Genomic DNA, 14600 nt, shown 5'->3' with positions numbered 1-14600 from the left:
CGCATAGACATCACCAGACGCTGGGTTTCATCCCTGGTGATGCTCTGCCAGGCCTCTACTGCAAATGTCTTCAGTTCCTGCTTGTTCTTGGGGCATTTTCCCTTCAGTTTTGTCTTCATCAAGTGAAATGAATGCTCAATCGGATTCAGGTCAGGGGATTGACTTGGCCATTGCATAACATTCCACTTTTTAGCCTTAAAAAACTCTTTGGTTGCTTTTGCGGTATGCTTCGGGTCATTGTTTCTTCTGCACTGTGAAGCGCCATCCAATGAGTTCTGAAGCATTTCACTAAATATAAGCATATATTATTGCCCGAAACACTTCAGAATTCATTCTGCTGCTTTTGTCAGCAGGCACATCATCAATAAATACAAAGGAACCAGTTCCATTGGCAGCCATACATGTCCACGCCATAACACTACCACCACCATGCTTCACTGATGAGGTGGTATGTTTTGGATCATGAGCAGTTCCTTTCCTTCTCCCTACTCTTCTCTTCCCATCACTCTGGTACAAGTTGATCTTTGTCTCATCTGTCCATAGGATGTTGTTACTGGACTGTAATGGCTTTTTTAGATGTTGTTTGGCAAACTCTAATCTGGTCTTCCTGTTTTTGTGGCTCACCAATGGTTTACATCTTGTTGTGAACCCTCTATATTTACTCTTGTGAAGTCTTCTCTTGATTGTTGACTTTGACACATATACACCTACCTCCTGGAGAGTGTTCTTGATTTGGCCAACTGTTGTGAAGGGGTTTTTCTTCACCAGGGAAATAATTCTTCTGTCATCCACCACAGTTGTTTTCCATGGTCTTCCAGGTCTTTTGGTGTTGCTGAGCTCTCTGATGCGTTCTTTCTTTTTAAGAATGTTCCAAACAGTTGATTTGGCCAAACCTAATGTTTTTGCTATCTCTCTGATGGGTTTGTTTTGATTTTTCAGCCTAATGATGGCTTGCTTCACTGATAGTGACAGCTCTTTGGATCTCATATTGAGAGTCGACAGCAACTGATTCCAAATGCAAATGTCACACCTAGAATCAACTCCAGACCTTTTACCTGCTTAATTGATAATGAAATAGCAAGGGAATAGCCCACACCTGTCCATGAAATAGCTTTTGAGTTGATAGTCCCATTACTTTTGGCCCCTTAAAAAGTGGGAGGCACATATAGAAACTGTTGTAATTCCTACACCGTTCACCTGATTTGGATGTAATTACCCTCAAATTAAATCTGAAAGTCTGCAGTTAAAGCACATCTTGTTTGTTTCATTTCAAAGCCATTGTGGTGGTGAATAGAGGCCTAAATATGAAAATTCTGTCAATGTCCCTATATTTATGCACCTGACTGTATATTGGATATGATACGATATGATAACATAATATATAACTCAATAATGCCCGAATTATAGGAGGGATTCTTCTTCTGTACTGCTGCTAGAAACATCCCCTTTTTCTCTCTGTGACATTTTTGAATTCACAAGTCTCAGTTTTTAAATTTTACAGTGATTACCTGCCCATGTGTCCATGGAGTTATTAGGAGTTGACCATTTTTCTTATACATGGTAAAGTTATTATGAATAAAAATCTCTAAACACATACCTCAAATACTATACAACAACTAATTTAGACCAAGGGGTAAGTTTACTAAACGAGAGTCTTTAGAAGTGAGTTTTAAAAGTGATGTTGCCCATAGCAACCAATCAGATTCTACTTAGCATTTAATTAGCACCTTCTAGAAGCTAATAGCTAGAATCTGATTGGTTGCTATGGGCAACATCACTTTTAAATCTCACTTCTAAAAACTCTCACTTTAGTAAATTTACCCCCTATAGTTAACACTAATAATGAAAAGAATTAAAAAAACTGCACTCTTTTTTATAAAGCATAACAATTGGATCACTGAATCTCAAGAAAAGTAATATTAAACAATTATCAATCATCACTAATATAACATTATCCCTACACCACCAACATTATCATCATCATCATCATCATTGCTATAGAGCAATTTTTTCTTTTTTAAATACTCAAAGCAATATCACTTAGTTCTAAGAAGGTATATCCAGGGAATCCTTTAAATATTCTAATAAAGATTCAATATGGTGAATCATTTATTATTTTATTATTTTTCCTATGCTGATCTCAATAACATTGATATTGGTTGGGGGGCGTGGCCTGGCTGTCAATGGAGGCAGTCGTGTCTTATCAGAGCTCCAGCCCTGTATAAAGACTCCTAGCCTCTTTAGCTCCTATCTTGCCCCCTACACGCCTTCCCTCACCCCCGTGCTTAATACTGACCAAGCAGGTACGGTCTGCAGAATCAGAGAGTGCGCTAGGCACTCTCGAGGGTTTTGGTCTACCTGCTACCTCCTGAGCCAGGGTGTGGAGTTTAGAGACCAGCCGTGGTGGACATCCAGCAGTGTCTGGTCGGGGACGCCTGATTTGCGGGCGCTCAATGGAGCCCTCCCCGCCGCTCCTCACAAGAAGCCACTTTGGCCCTTCAACCCCTACATCCTTGCAACTGCATAGGAGCCTGTGTTCCTGCTCCTGGGGACTCCCAGGAAACAACTTCGAGCAGACGTCTCAGCTTCTGGTGGCCATCTTGAAAGCTGTTGCTGCTCGTATTTCAGCCTGACTGTCAGCTGTGGAACCTTGATCACTGACAGGAGTGCCCATTGCCTAGGTGCTGAAATTGTGGTCTTGAGACCTGTTGGCCCTCTCCCTGTAACTAGAAACCTGTACAGGTAACAGTACATACCCCTTTACACATGCCTAATAGGGTTAATATTTCTTATATATTTTGTTCTCTTTTTCCCTAATATTTCCACCTTGGTACTAGTGGTTATTTGTGATTTATTTTTAACTGGCCCCCTCTTGTGGTCCTTTGTGATAACTACATCAAGCACTGACTGTAGCCTCAATAAGTGACTTTCCATTTGCTATTATATTTTTCCCTATTTCCACCGATCCCTCCGTACATCTATGGAGTTAAAGATGTCCACTAAACATTATCACTCAGCCTGCCTGGATCAATATTGTAGAACCCTGTGTCTCATTTCTCATCTCGTAGTCTTTTTTATTTTTTATTTATCTATATTTTCTACTTCACTATGTCTCAAAGAGGTAAAAAACCTCCACCATCCTCTGCAAATTTCTTTGGATCTAATTCCAAGGGCTCTCGGAATTCATAGTTACATCCAGAATCCCCCTCCTCCCCATGCTGGTCTGACGCAGGCATTGATCCCCAAATTCAAGTGGTTATGACGGGTTTGTTGGAGGGAGTCCAATCTGCATTTAAGCAGGAATTGTCAAAAGCTATAACCAATGTTAAATTGGAATTGACGCCTCTCAGCAACAGAACTCTGGAATCCAAATCGGATGACTAATGCCGTTCCCAACAACGTCTTGATAAAGAACTCTTTAAACTACATGATGAAGTGGAGGTGCTCAAAGAACGACAGGAAGACCAAGAGAATCGTTCTCATCGCAACAACTTACATATCAATAACAAAGCAGAATCAGTCCTTGGTTCTTCCCTATCATTGTTTCTGAAAGACTTTTTTCTACACATAGTGCCAGCCCTCACAGATCTAGATTGCCTATGTTCGAAGCCCTCTCCTACTCAACCATCTAGGGACGTCATAGTCCATTTGCACTATTTTCGTTCAAATGAATGGATCTTATCAGCTATTCGAGACTCTTCAGTGTTTCCCTACCAAGACATGCAGTTGCAAGTTTTTCAGAACCTGGCCCCCTCCACTATTCAAAAATTGCGAGACCTTCAAACAGTTACTAAGATTCTGCGACAACATCAAGTCCGATATCACTGGGGATTACCCTTTATGCTTCAGGTTTCAGCAAATAATTCTGTGCATAGTGTCAAGACCCTCACACAAGGTCAAGAACTATTAGCCAAGTTTAATCTTCTTCCGATGCCTACTTCTGCCATCGGTGACTACTACACTTCTTCCCAAACCACATCGCTCCCAACCTCCTTCACCGGACTGGACAAGAAAGTCTCTTCACTGAACTAAGGACTGTAACCCCACTTGAACTGTGTGGTTACTCTCTGGTTGTTCACTTTCTTTATAATAGAGTTTAATCTCCCTACACTGTACTTTTTTATGTTAGCTGGGAGGAACAGTCCTAATTTTTTTTTTGTTTTTTGCGACATGTATTTTATGCATATTGTGAGGTTTAAATGCTGTGTTTTCTTTTTCCCCACCTTCCTGTCCTCAACTATCCCTCCCTACTTCCTTTTCCCCCACTTCTCCTCCCTATTCCCCCCCATTTATTTTGACACAGGTTTATGATCCCTGTTTTATAGGGATTTTTGTTTGATTTGGTTATTGCCAATTTTATATGCAAGGGTCCAGGCAGCCCTGACTATATCACACAGTCCTTCCACTAGCCCCATGCTCCCTTCAATATTTCTAATAAATGCTATGTTGATTAATTTTGTTGCGGTCCTTGATTGGGACCCAATTTGCCTGGGTTTTTACCCATATGGGTTATCTGTTTCTTGTTGTTCTTTTTTGTTTTTGTTTTTTCTGTGGCTCTCCCATGTCTTTTCCCCTTATTATTTTCCTTTCTGTCCCCAAGGGTGGCTCAATTTAGACCCAATTACCAACTCATCATATTTTTATGCTATGTATGTAGCATATTTTTACATATTTTTCTATGACTCTTAAATTGCTATCTATTAATGTGATTGGACTTAACTCTCCTAGGAAGCATACTGTCTTCTTGAGGGCTTGTAGGAGGGAAAAAGCCGATATTGCATTCATACAGGAGACACACCTTACAGGCCTGCACTCCCAGCTCCGAGCTAGGTGGCTTTCCCAGACCTTTTTTGCTTCTGTGACCTGCAAAAAACGTGGGGTGGCCATTTTAATTTGTCATAATGTCCCTTTTGTTCACATTAAAACTGTAATAGATGCAGAAGGTCGATCCCTCATGGTGATTGTTACCCTCCGCACTGAGATTCTCACCTTGGAGTCAGTCTACACTCCTAATCAAGCAAGACCAACCCCAATTTTTTGATTCTTTGTTTCGGCATATTAGCAGAGAGGCAGAGGGCTATATTATCATGGGTGGGGACTTTGATACCATTATCGATCCCCTGTTAGATATGACTAATTCCCCTTCCAACGTCTCTGAGGTGTCTCTTCACAGAGCTTCTCGTACTCTCCTCGCTTCCCTAAAACATTATGGCCTTCGCGATTCCTGGCGTCTTAAACATCCCCATGCCAAGGATTACATTAATTTTTCGGCTCCACATCAACATTATTCTAGGATCGATATGATCCATATTTCTTCCTCTATCACCTCTTTGGATGCAGAGGCCAGCATTACCCCCTTTACTTAGACAGACCACACAGGCATTTATATTCTTTTAGATGTATATTGCTCTCCTCATGGGAAGCATAATTGGTGCCTAGATAACTCCCTTATACAACACCCCCATGCTTTGCAAGAAATAAAATTGGTGGTGACACGCTATTTTGAGGAGAATGCCTCTCCTGATATTACCTGCACAGGAGATTCATCTCTTTGAGTCACAAATCTTCACACTACCAGCCCAAGATAAGATATCAAAAGTATACAGAAAAACTAAGCGCCACGAGGGGGTGTAGATCAGTAATGAAGAGAAATAACAAATGTGTAAAAAGCTGCCCTCCACCTGGGAGTAAGCCACCACTCCCAATTGGCACAATACAATGCCAAAAAACTGTAAGAAGAGGATGTAGGTGGAATGGCGCTAAATACACATATCAGAATGAAAACAATTTAATAATGATGAAATAGTTTTATAGAATGCAAAATTTTTTGTTGAACAGTGCTGTTAGGCAAACAATGTATTGTAACAATAAAAACTGATACAAGTAAAACAATGTCTCTACGACAGTGAGTAAATCAAGGAAAAAATATCCTAAAACAACTGCAACAATATGGACACAATATTATAACTGTATGAATGTCCATGCGAATAGAGAATGTCTCCGAAAATTATTTTTGTTTATGGATATTGATACCGGTAGACAGTCATGAATGGACCAAAAGGAATTGGGAGCACCCTAAAATGACAACTGTCAACGACCTGAATGGTGAATAAGCTGCTCAAAAAAATATATAATGTCTCACGTAGAGTGTGCTCACCTCTCGGTCACAGTATGTAGTTTTTCCAGGAGTGGATGCGGCACCAGTCTGGAGGGAGAAACAGACTGGCTCGCGGCTGGAGGTGCCGAGGGCTTGATGGAAGTGCTGATGCACATGCGAGAGCACTGGAATGTGCTGTGACGATCCCAAGATGCGGCAGTGAGTGTTCGCCGGTGGTGAACAACTGGAATCGGCATTGAGGAGACTCTCTCCAGCGAGGTACAGCCGGGCTCCCCGCAATCTGTAGCTCTCTCCAGAGAGATGTGAGCGGCGTGTATGATGAGCTCACAATCCTGAGCCACAGTGAGTGGTCCAATCCAGTGTAGGCTCAATCAGAACTGGAGGTGTGGAGAAATCCGGGCGGCGTGTATGATCACTGGCTGGATGTGTCGAGTATTAATAAAATATTGAAGCAGTTGGATAAAAAAGAAGTGGTCTCTGTATCCTTAACGCGTTTCACTGCATTAAGCAGCTTTTTCAAAAAGGCAGAATAAATGATTGTACCATGGGCGGCTATATATAGCCATTTTCATTAATGAACCACCTGTAATTAACACCTGTCAGGCATCAGTAACTAGTAGATGTATATAGGAATTGATCTAATTACTCACAATACAGATACTATATAGAAAAGCCATACATATCTAATAAAGATGCAAATATATACGTAACAATATATAGAAATAACACAACAGCACTGTATACAATCGCACTGTACACAATCAATAATAAAAATTAATATATAATAGTAAATATAAATATAAATAACATAAAATGTTTTGAAAACATAAGATCTTTATGGCGTATTACAATAGATAGACATATTGAATTAGTTAATATTAGACACATCAACTTATACCCATGAAAAATCATCGTCATGAGAACCAGAGAACAGCGGCAAACTCATAACTATAACATGACATAAACAACTGACATACAACATATACATACAAACACAAAACGAGCTATTCTTACGGGGCACATATAGATAAACAAATAATAATTCAACATTAAAAGAAAGTACAATAATGGAATCGGTTAAATCATATTATATGTCATTTCAAAGGAAAAGCTGTTAGCTGCTACAGCGAAACGCGTTAGGTGACCACCAAGGAGACCACTGAATTATCTCCTTATTTGCCAAGTGTCTACACACATACAACGATTGGATTGCACGACTTGGATCCATCTTCCTGGAACATTTTGCATGCCTGGGGACATTTTCTGCACCTTTGTCCAGCTTCAAAGATCAGGATTTCTCAACAGACCCTACCGTACATTTTGGAGAAATCCAAGTGCAGCATACCATTGTATGTCAATAGGAGCATCCTCCTATCGGTTATAGGATCTGGTAACTATACCCTGGACACCCGAATACACACTAATTTGGTGTGGCACGATTTCACCCAGTGTCCTTGCTTTTGGACTTTATACATTCCCTAATCATCCAAGTGACATTATTGTGCATTTTCCCCTAATATTTGGCATTATTAACAGGAAGTGTGTTGATGTGGTCTGTATCTCATGTATACATTGGCTTTTTCCATAGTCTACATTGATTTTAGTGTATAACTTTTTTATTAAAGTGACCTATATGGTCTCTATAATTTTATATCAATTGTGACAGTGTTTGTGTCAAGTTCATCAAAAAGCGCCACTTCATTTTGTTTATTACTATGATTCGAGATGGTCCCGATTTTCAAGGAGATTAATCTCGCTGGAACTCGCCAAAATTCGGGTGATTTAATCCTTTTTTTTTTTACCAAATTTACCAACAGGCGATTTGAGGCTAAACGAGTTGGCCGATGGTGAAGCAGAATGAGATATCTCTCACGAGTATCTCGTTTTGCAGGAGATTACTCACCCGAGATTGCAGTGTTTTCTCTCTGCAAATCTCTCCCGAGCTAGCAGCCTGCACATATCAGTGAGATATATGCTGGCTGCTTGTGTGTTAAGACTTGTAAAAAAGGGTTAAATATTATTTAAAAAAATGACGTGAGGTTCCACGTATATTTAAAACCAGCCCTGGACCCTTTCTAGCGGGGGGCTAATGTAAGCTGCCGCTGATTGGCTGACATCCCGGCAATAATGAGAGCTCAAGCCCAGAGTTCTCATTATTGTTACTGTATCAACATGCTGATGTGTGTTGATACAGAGTAGCCGGGCCCCTCTTAGTCGTAACAAGGGTTCCGTAGGTGAACCTGATCCTTCCGCAGGTTCACCTACGGAACCCTTGTTACGACTTTTACTTCCTCTAGATAGTCAAGTTTGATCGTCTTCTCGGCGAACATCGAGGGACAAAAGGGTATTGGCTTTTTTTCAGGTATTTCGAACGAATACTTTACGTTGAGAAGGGGACATGAACATCTGCAAGCAGGTAAGTATGTGTGTGTACTGTATGTATGTATGTATGTAATAAAACTTTTTTCTCATGGTGTGTGTTGTGTTTTTTTACACATTTCTTTACAGGTGAACTACAGGTCCCAGTGGGCCCTTAATGCCCCACATGCTGGTATACTTGTGGTTCTCCAAGTACCACCATGCAGGGGAGGCTTGCTGGGACCTGTAGTTCGACTGTAAAGATGGTATGCAGTCACGAAGCTAGCGAACGTAATCCCGACGGCCGGCTTCCAGACTGCTTTATCCCAGCCAGGGTTAAATGACAGGCGTCTAAACCTAGATGCCTGTCATTTTACTGACGTCGGGAGACGGCGCCCAGCATCCCGATCGAAGTAATGCTGGGTACACACTGAACAGATATATCTGCAGATGATGGTTGTTCATATACACTGAACGACCATCATTAGTCTCTGGCCGCGAGTCCCGCTGGCCAGGGGGCATTTTCTGCCACCGCCCATACACACTGCCAGATGGACAGATATATCTGCCATTGGCTGTGCAACACAGCCGAAGTGATATGTCTGTGAACGATGTCATTCACAGACAAATATGCCGGTACACACTGGCCGACAGGTACCAGATATATTGGCCGATCAATTGATCGGCCAATATATCTGTCAGTGTATACTCAGCTTAAGAAAGAGCAAGTTACTGTGCCTCTTGGTAAAACCATGCTGCACTGCAGGTGGGGCAGATGTCAAATGTGCAGAGAGAGTTAGATTTGGGAGGGGTGACTCCAAATGGAATTGGTATGAAATACCATCGGCCGCATGGCCGGCTGTTCGATTCCTGTCTGCGGCAGCCCGACAGAAGCAGAGTGCGATGCAGCGGAAACCCGCAGCGCTAGAAATCCCGATCGTGGATAGGTAAGTATCCACTAACTTAACCTAACCCCCCTAACCCTAACCCTCCTTAGGGGTGCCTAACCCTAACTTCCCCCCCAAGTGCCTAACCCTAATCCCCCCTCTAAGTGCCTAACCCTAACCACCCCCTTCCCTGCTGCCTAAACCTAAGTCCCCCGGGGGGTGCCTAACCCTAAGTCCCCCCGGGGGTGCCTAACCCTAACCCTCCCACCCCCTAGCCTAATCCTAACCCTCCTGGGGGGGTGCCTAACCCTAAGTCCCCCCCGGGAGCACTAAACCTAACCCTCCCCCCCCGCGGCTGTCCGCTCGCGGCGCCCGGCATCACTGCGATCGTGATGCCGGGCGCCGGTCTTCCGGCGTCGGGGAAATGCGGGCATCTACATCTAGACGCCCGGCATTTCACCCTTGCCGGGATAAGACAGTCGGGAAGCCGGCTGCCGGTATTTAGGCTGTCGGCTTCGCGATTGCCTCCCCTCCAAACTGATATCTAAGTTGCAGTGTAACTATTAAGTTGTCCAGCATTTGTGAGCGGAATGGGTATGAAATACTGGTGGCTGTTTAGCCTAATACGGACAGGAGAAGCCCGACAGGACAAGATGCTGACTAGCGCTGGTAAGTACCTTATCCCTCCCCTCTCCCCCCTAACCCAAACTCTCCTTTTGTGGTGCCTAACCTTAAAACTCCCAGGGTGGTGCCCCCCAGTGGCACCTATCCCTAACCCCCCCTTCCCCTAGCCTAACCCTAACCCTCCCCGGGGCAGTGCCTAACCCTGAGTTCCCCCAGGAGTCCCTAAACCTAACCCCCCCCACGGCTATGTGCTAAGACACCCAGACTTACCTCATTCGGTCCAGCTTCTGTCTGTATGTCTTCCGACGTCAAGAATAAGATAGGCGTCGGTATTTCGACGCCTATCTTAAGTCCCCCGTCGGGCTTTAGCAGTTGGTATTTAGACCGGCGGGATTTAGTCCACTGGTCTATTAACTAAATCCCTTGTGAGCTAAATGCAAAAGCAGCCAGTATTTATCACACATGCAAAACAAATGTATGTATTTACCCCCCTCACAGTGCAACATGGTTTGTCCAGGTACAGAGTTACTTGCTATTTCTTACTCTGGCCCTGATTCAGAGCCGGATGCTCTGACAGAGCGCTCGCTCTGAATCAGGGCCGGGCTATTTTTTTTTTTTTTAACGGCCTCCTTCCCGCTCGCATAGCTGTGGGTGACCACCCACAGCTATAGCAAACGGGCAGGAAGATGGTCGCGATGGTCAAGACCATCGTGACCATCGGGCTTGCGATGAGACCCTTGTGGTAGGGTCTCGTTGCCGCAAGCCCTGGAGTGCTTTCGGCTCAAACAGAGCTGAAAGCACTCCCACTGACATCACTTGTGATGTCAGTGGGGCCGGCCCCAGACGGTAGGCGTTCTCATGGGAACGCCTCCGTTTGGGCAGCCACACCCCCGGCACACCCACCAAAGTGGGAGTGCTGTCACTCACCATCAACAGGATGCCCCCTTTGGTACGAGACCCGGAGCGATGGCTTGCCCGTCGCTATCCGGGTCTCGCGCATGCGCACGACGGAGCCGGCTCCGTCGTGCGCATGCGCACTGGGCCACCATCGACCCGCTTGCGAGCGATCAGCGCTCGTGAGCGGGTCTGAATCGGGCCCTCTGTTCCCAACTGTGAATCAGGCCCATAACAAGTGTTGACTTTCCATTCCCAACCTTTCGTTTGTTATTGAATAAGTAGCTAGCCTATTAGAGTATCTTGTAATTAGTTAACTCAGCATTAGCTACATAAGTTCAAATATGCTTACTGGCCCACATGTAATATCTTTGTTATTACCAATATTCACACACTAGCAATATTATATAAATGAAAATCTTATGTGCACTAGAATTAGATTGAAATTAATTTATTATATTGTAAACTCCTCAGTGTTGAAGACAGAATTTTGTGAAGTTACTGATAGCTTTGAGTATGAGTTGAGCATTTACAAAACATTTATTAAAGGACATTTATGTTTACAGGAAAGCATACAGTATGTGACTTGATTAACTAGTAAAATAATAGATTACATAGGCTGCTGTTAATAACACAACTAAAACAACAGTGACAATACACATTATTTTCCCAAACTCTCAATGTGTGTTTTGCAGGACAAAAATCTTCAAATAAACAACCAAAAATAAACATCAACACATATATGTAGCTATGATTAAACAGTCATTTCACATGGACACTAATTATAAGACTTACCTTTTATTTTTGCAGCTGCCTTTTCTGCTCACAATCTGTAGTCTGAGTTGGCTGTACACTATTGTACAAAGTCCTTTCTATACAGAAAATGATCAGGAACTTTGCCAAAGTCAGAGTCCAACCCCTTTCCCACGGTTTCTGATTTGTAACTAGTGAGCTCCATGTACATTGTAGCCTGCATCGGTTATTGTATTGCTCTTGTACATATTTGTATTTTTATTATTTGAAAGGAATATCATATTGAAGGAAGACTTTTTGTTTTGCAGCTAGCAATCATGAAATGCATCATTAAATTATTGTAGCCATTTTCCTACAAGGGGTTCATGTTCAAATTCTATAATAGTTTTAGGCAATAGTACCCTGCATTCACTTGTCATAAATTTATGTTTTACTTTTTGGTATACCCTGTTTAATTATTTTATATAGCACATAGATATCTACGTTTATGATAGAGCATGTTAAAATATTGTCTAACAATAAGAGAGCTGCAGCAATGATGATCTGGGACACTTTATAATCAGAGGCGGATCAAGGGCGGGGGTGCAATTGGAGTGATCGCTCCCCCTAGCACAGTCTGTCCTTGATCATCTCTCCTCCGCATCCTGCACTGAACAGGCTAAGGTCTGCTCTCCCCCCACCCCTTTGTACACCCTCATCATTCAGCCCTTGTGCATGATGAGGCTGTGTGTAATTGGAGAAGGGGAGTTCGGTGCCTCAGAGAGCTGCAGTAACAGGAAAGTTATTCCTGTGTGCAGCTAACTCCCAGGACAACAGGCACACAGCTCCTGCAAAAGCCAGACACAGAGTACAGGGGGCTTTTTCTTGGGGTGGGAGTGGGTGACAGGCTGCTGAAAGTTTAGCTCATGGTGTGGCTCAGCTGCAGTTAGCAAGGTTTGACATGTAGTTGCAGCCTGCAGCAGAAGGCATTATCTTGTCGTCTCTCTACCCGGCCACACTACACCTTCTTTCTGCACACCTGGCAGCAAGTACTCCCAATCTGCCTTACCCAGGTAAGTGGCTGCAGATCTGGGCATCCAGCCAGGACTGGAACATGGCTAATGGCGTCTTCCTGTGCCTACTTTCAACAGGGTTTGGTGCTGTGTGTTCCTGGCATTGTGCAGGAGGAACTGCCTGCATGTGTCTGGAAGGGAGATGCCAAGGGCTGGGTGCCCTGCAGTGCACCAGCGTCAGGCAGCTCTGCTCTCATTATTGCTCCCCACTATAGACTGTGACTTTGTATACATGCATGTAGCACACTTTGCATTATACATGTACACACATAGTGAATACATAAACACATATACATTGGAATAATCCATGTAACCATAAAAAAACCCTGGTAACTGGAGGAATTGGGACCAGAAAGGGGAGGTGCCAGTATAGGAAAGAGGAGGTCAGGATTAATCATTAAGTTGCACCCCTAAAAGAACTGTCTAGATCCGCCCCCTGTTTAGAATCAAGTACTTTTTGTTCATGCTACTTTCAACAGCATTAGGATTTCTTGCCTGTCAGCACAGCATCATTATGATGAATTGTGATAGGGATCTCTAGAAAGACAGGAGCAAATCCAGCAAAGTATTCAGATTTAGGGGCATATTCATCATCACTTAATTTTCACAAAAGCATGTGAAAATGCACATTTTCACCTGTAATTGTGAAAATTAAGTTATCGGGCCATTCATCAAGAAGGTAAAGAAGGAGATATTACAGATATCTCCTACTTACCTTCCTTATGCGGAATGGCCTGCTGTCCCCATACACTAGTATGGGGACAGAATTCATCAAGCTCCAAAAATATTATATTTTCGGAGTTTGATTGCAGGAGCATTCACCATCTCCAGCATCGCAACCTTCTCCTTCCCTATGGGAAGAAGGTCTGGGTTGTGAAGAGGGATCCTTTTGGATTCCTACCCCCTATCTGGTTCCTTCCACCGGATGTCGGGGCTCTTGTGCGCATGTGTGACCTGTAGGTCACGCAAGCACACAGGGGCGCCGAGGGGGGGGGAGCGGGTACAGATTACCTGGGCCCTGGCTTCCTGAGGAGCCCGGCGGGGGCCCAGGTCTGACGCTGCCCCCACCTCCCTTACAGCAGCCCAGCACACAGCGTGTACTGAGCTGCAGTGGGAGACTGCTCGTGGCTGCTGAGCAGCAGCCACAGCAGTCTCCTATGCCTGTGGGGGCAGGGCTGAGGGAGCTCAGAGCGCCATCTGCCTATCCCCAGCTTCTCTCTGCAGTGTGGCTGCTCGGTGACACCATCCAAGGGGGTGAAACCAAAGTAGCAAAGCAGCTCTGATATTTTGGTGTCACCCCCTCAGATGGTGTCACCCGGTGCGGCCTGCACCCCTAGTGACTCCAGTGAAGCACCTTACTTTATCTGCCATGTACTCCTGTGTATCTTTGTTATCTGGTTTGCAGCTGATTTCAATCTCTTGTTTAATGACTGTTTTGCTGGTGTCTTTGGAGGTAGTGTTCTACTCTTTATCCAGATCTGCTGGGATCATCACTTAATTTGTCAGTTCCTCAACAAATGTCACACTGTTGCTTATAGTTACTTTTTCTGTTTTTGGATTTAGGATTCTGTATCCTTTGGAACGTTTGCTATACCCAACAAGAATCCCTTCCACTGCTCAGTTCTGCAGTTTACTACGTCTTTCTGCAGGAATGTAGACAAATGCTTTACATCCAAAAACTCTAATATGTTTCATAATGGATTTCTTGCCATGCCATAATTCATATGAATTTTTCTCCACTGTTCTGGATAATAGTTTGTTCTGTAAATAAGTGACTATTATTACAGCTTCACCCTAATATATTTGTAGATAGTCCTAAATCTGTCAACAGCCAAAGCCAAAGTTCTGTTTTTTTTTTTCAGCTACCCCATTCTGTTCTGGTGTGTAAGGTATTGTTTTGTGGTGCTCTATGCT

Source organism: Taudactylus pleione, unplaced genomic scaffold (assembly GCF_031769625.1).
Source record: "Taudactylus pleione unplaced genomic scaffold, aTauple2 ptg000259l, whole genome shotgun sequence".
Classification (NCBI taxonomy): Eukaryota; Metazoa; Chordata; class Amphibia; order Anura; family Myobatrachidae; genus Taudactylus; species Taudactylus pleione.
Note: the sequence above shows the minus strand (reverse complement) of the source record.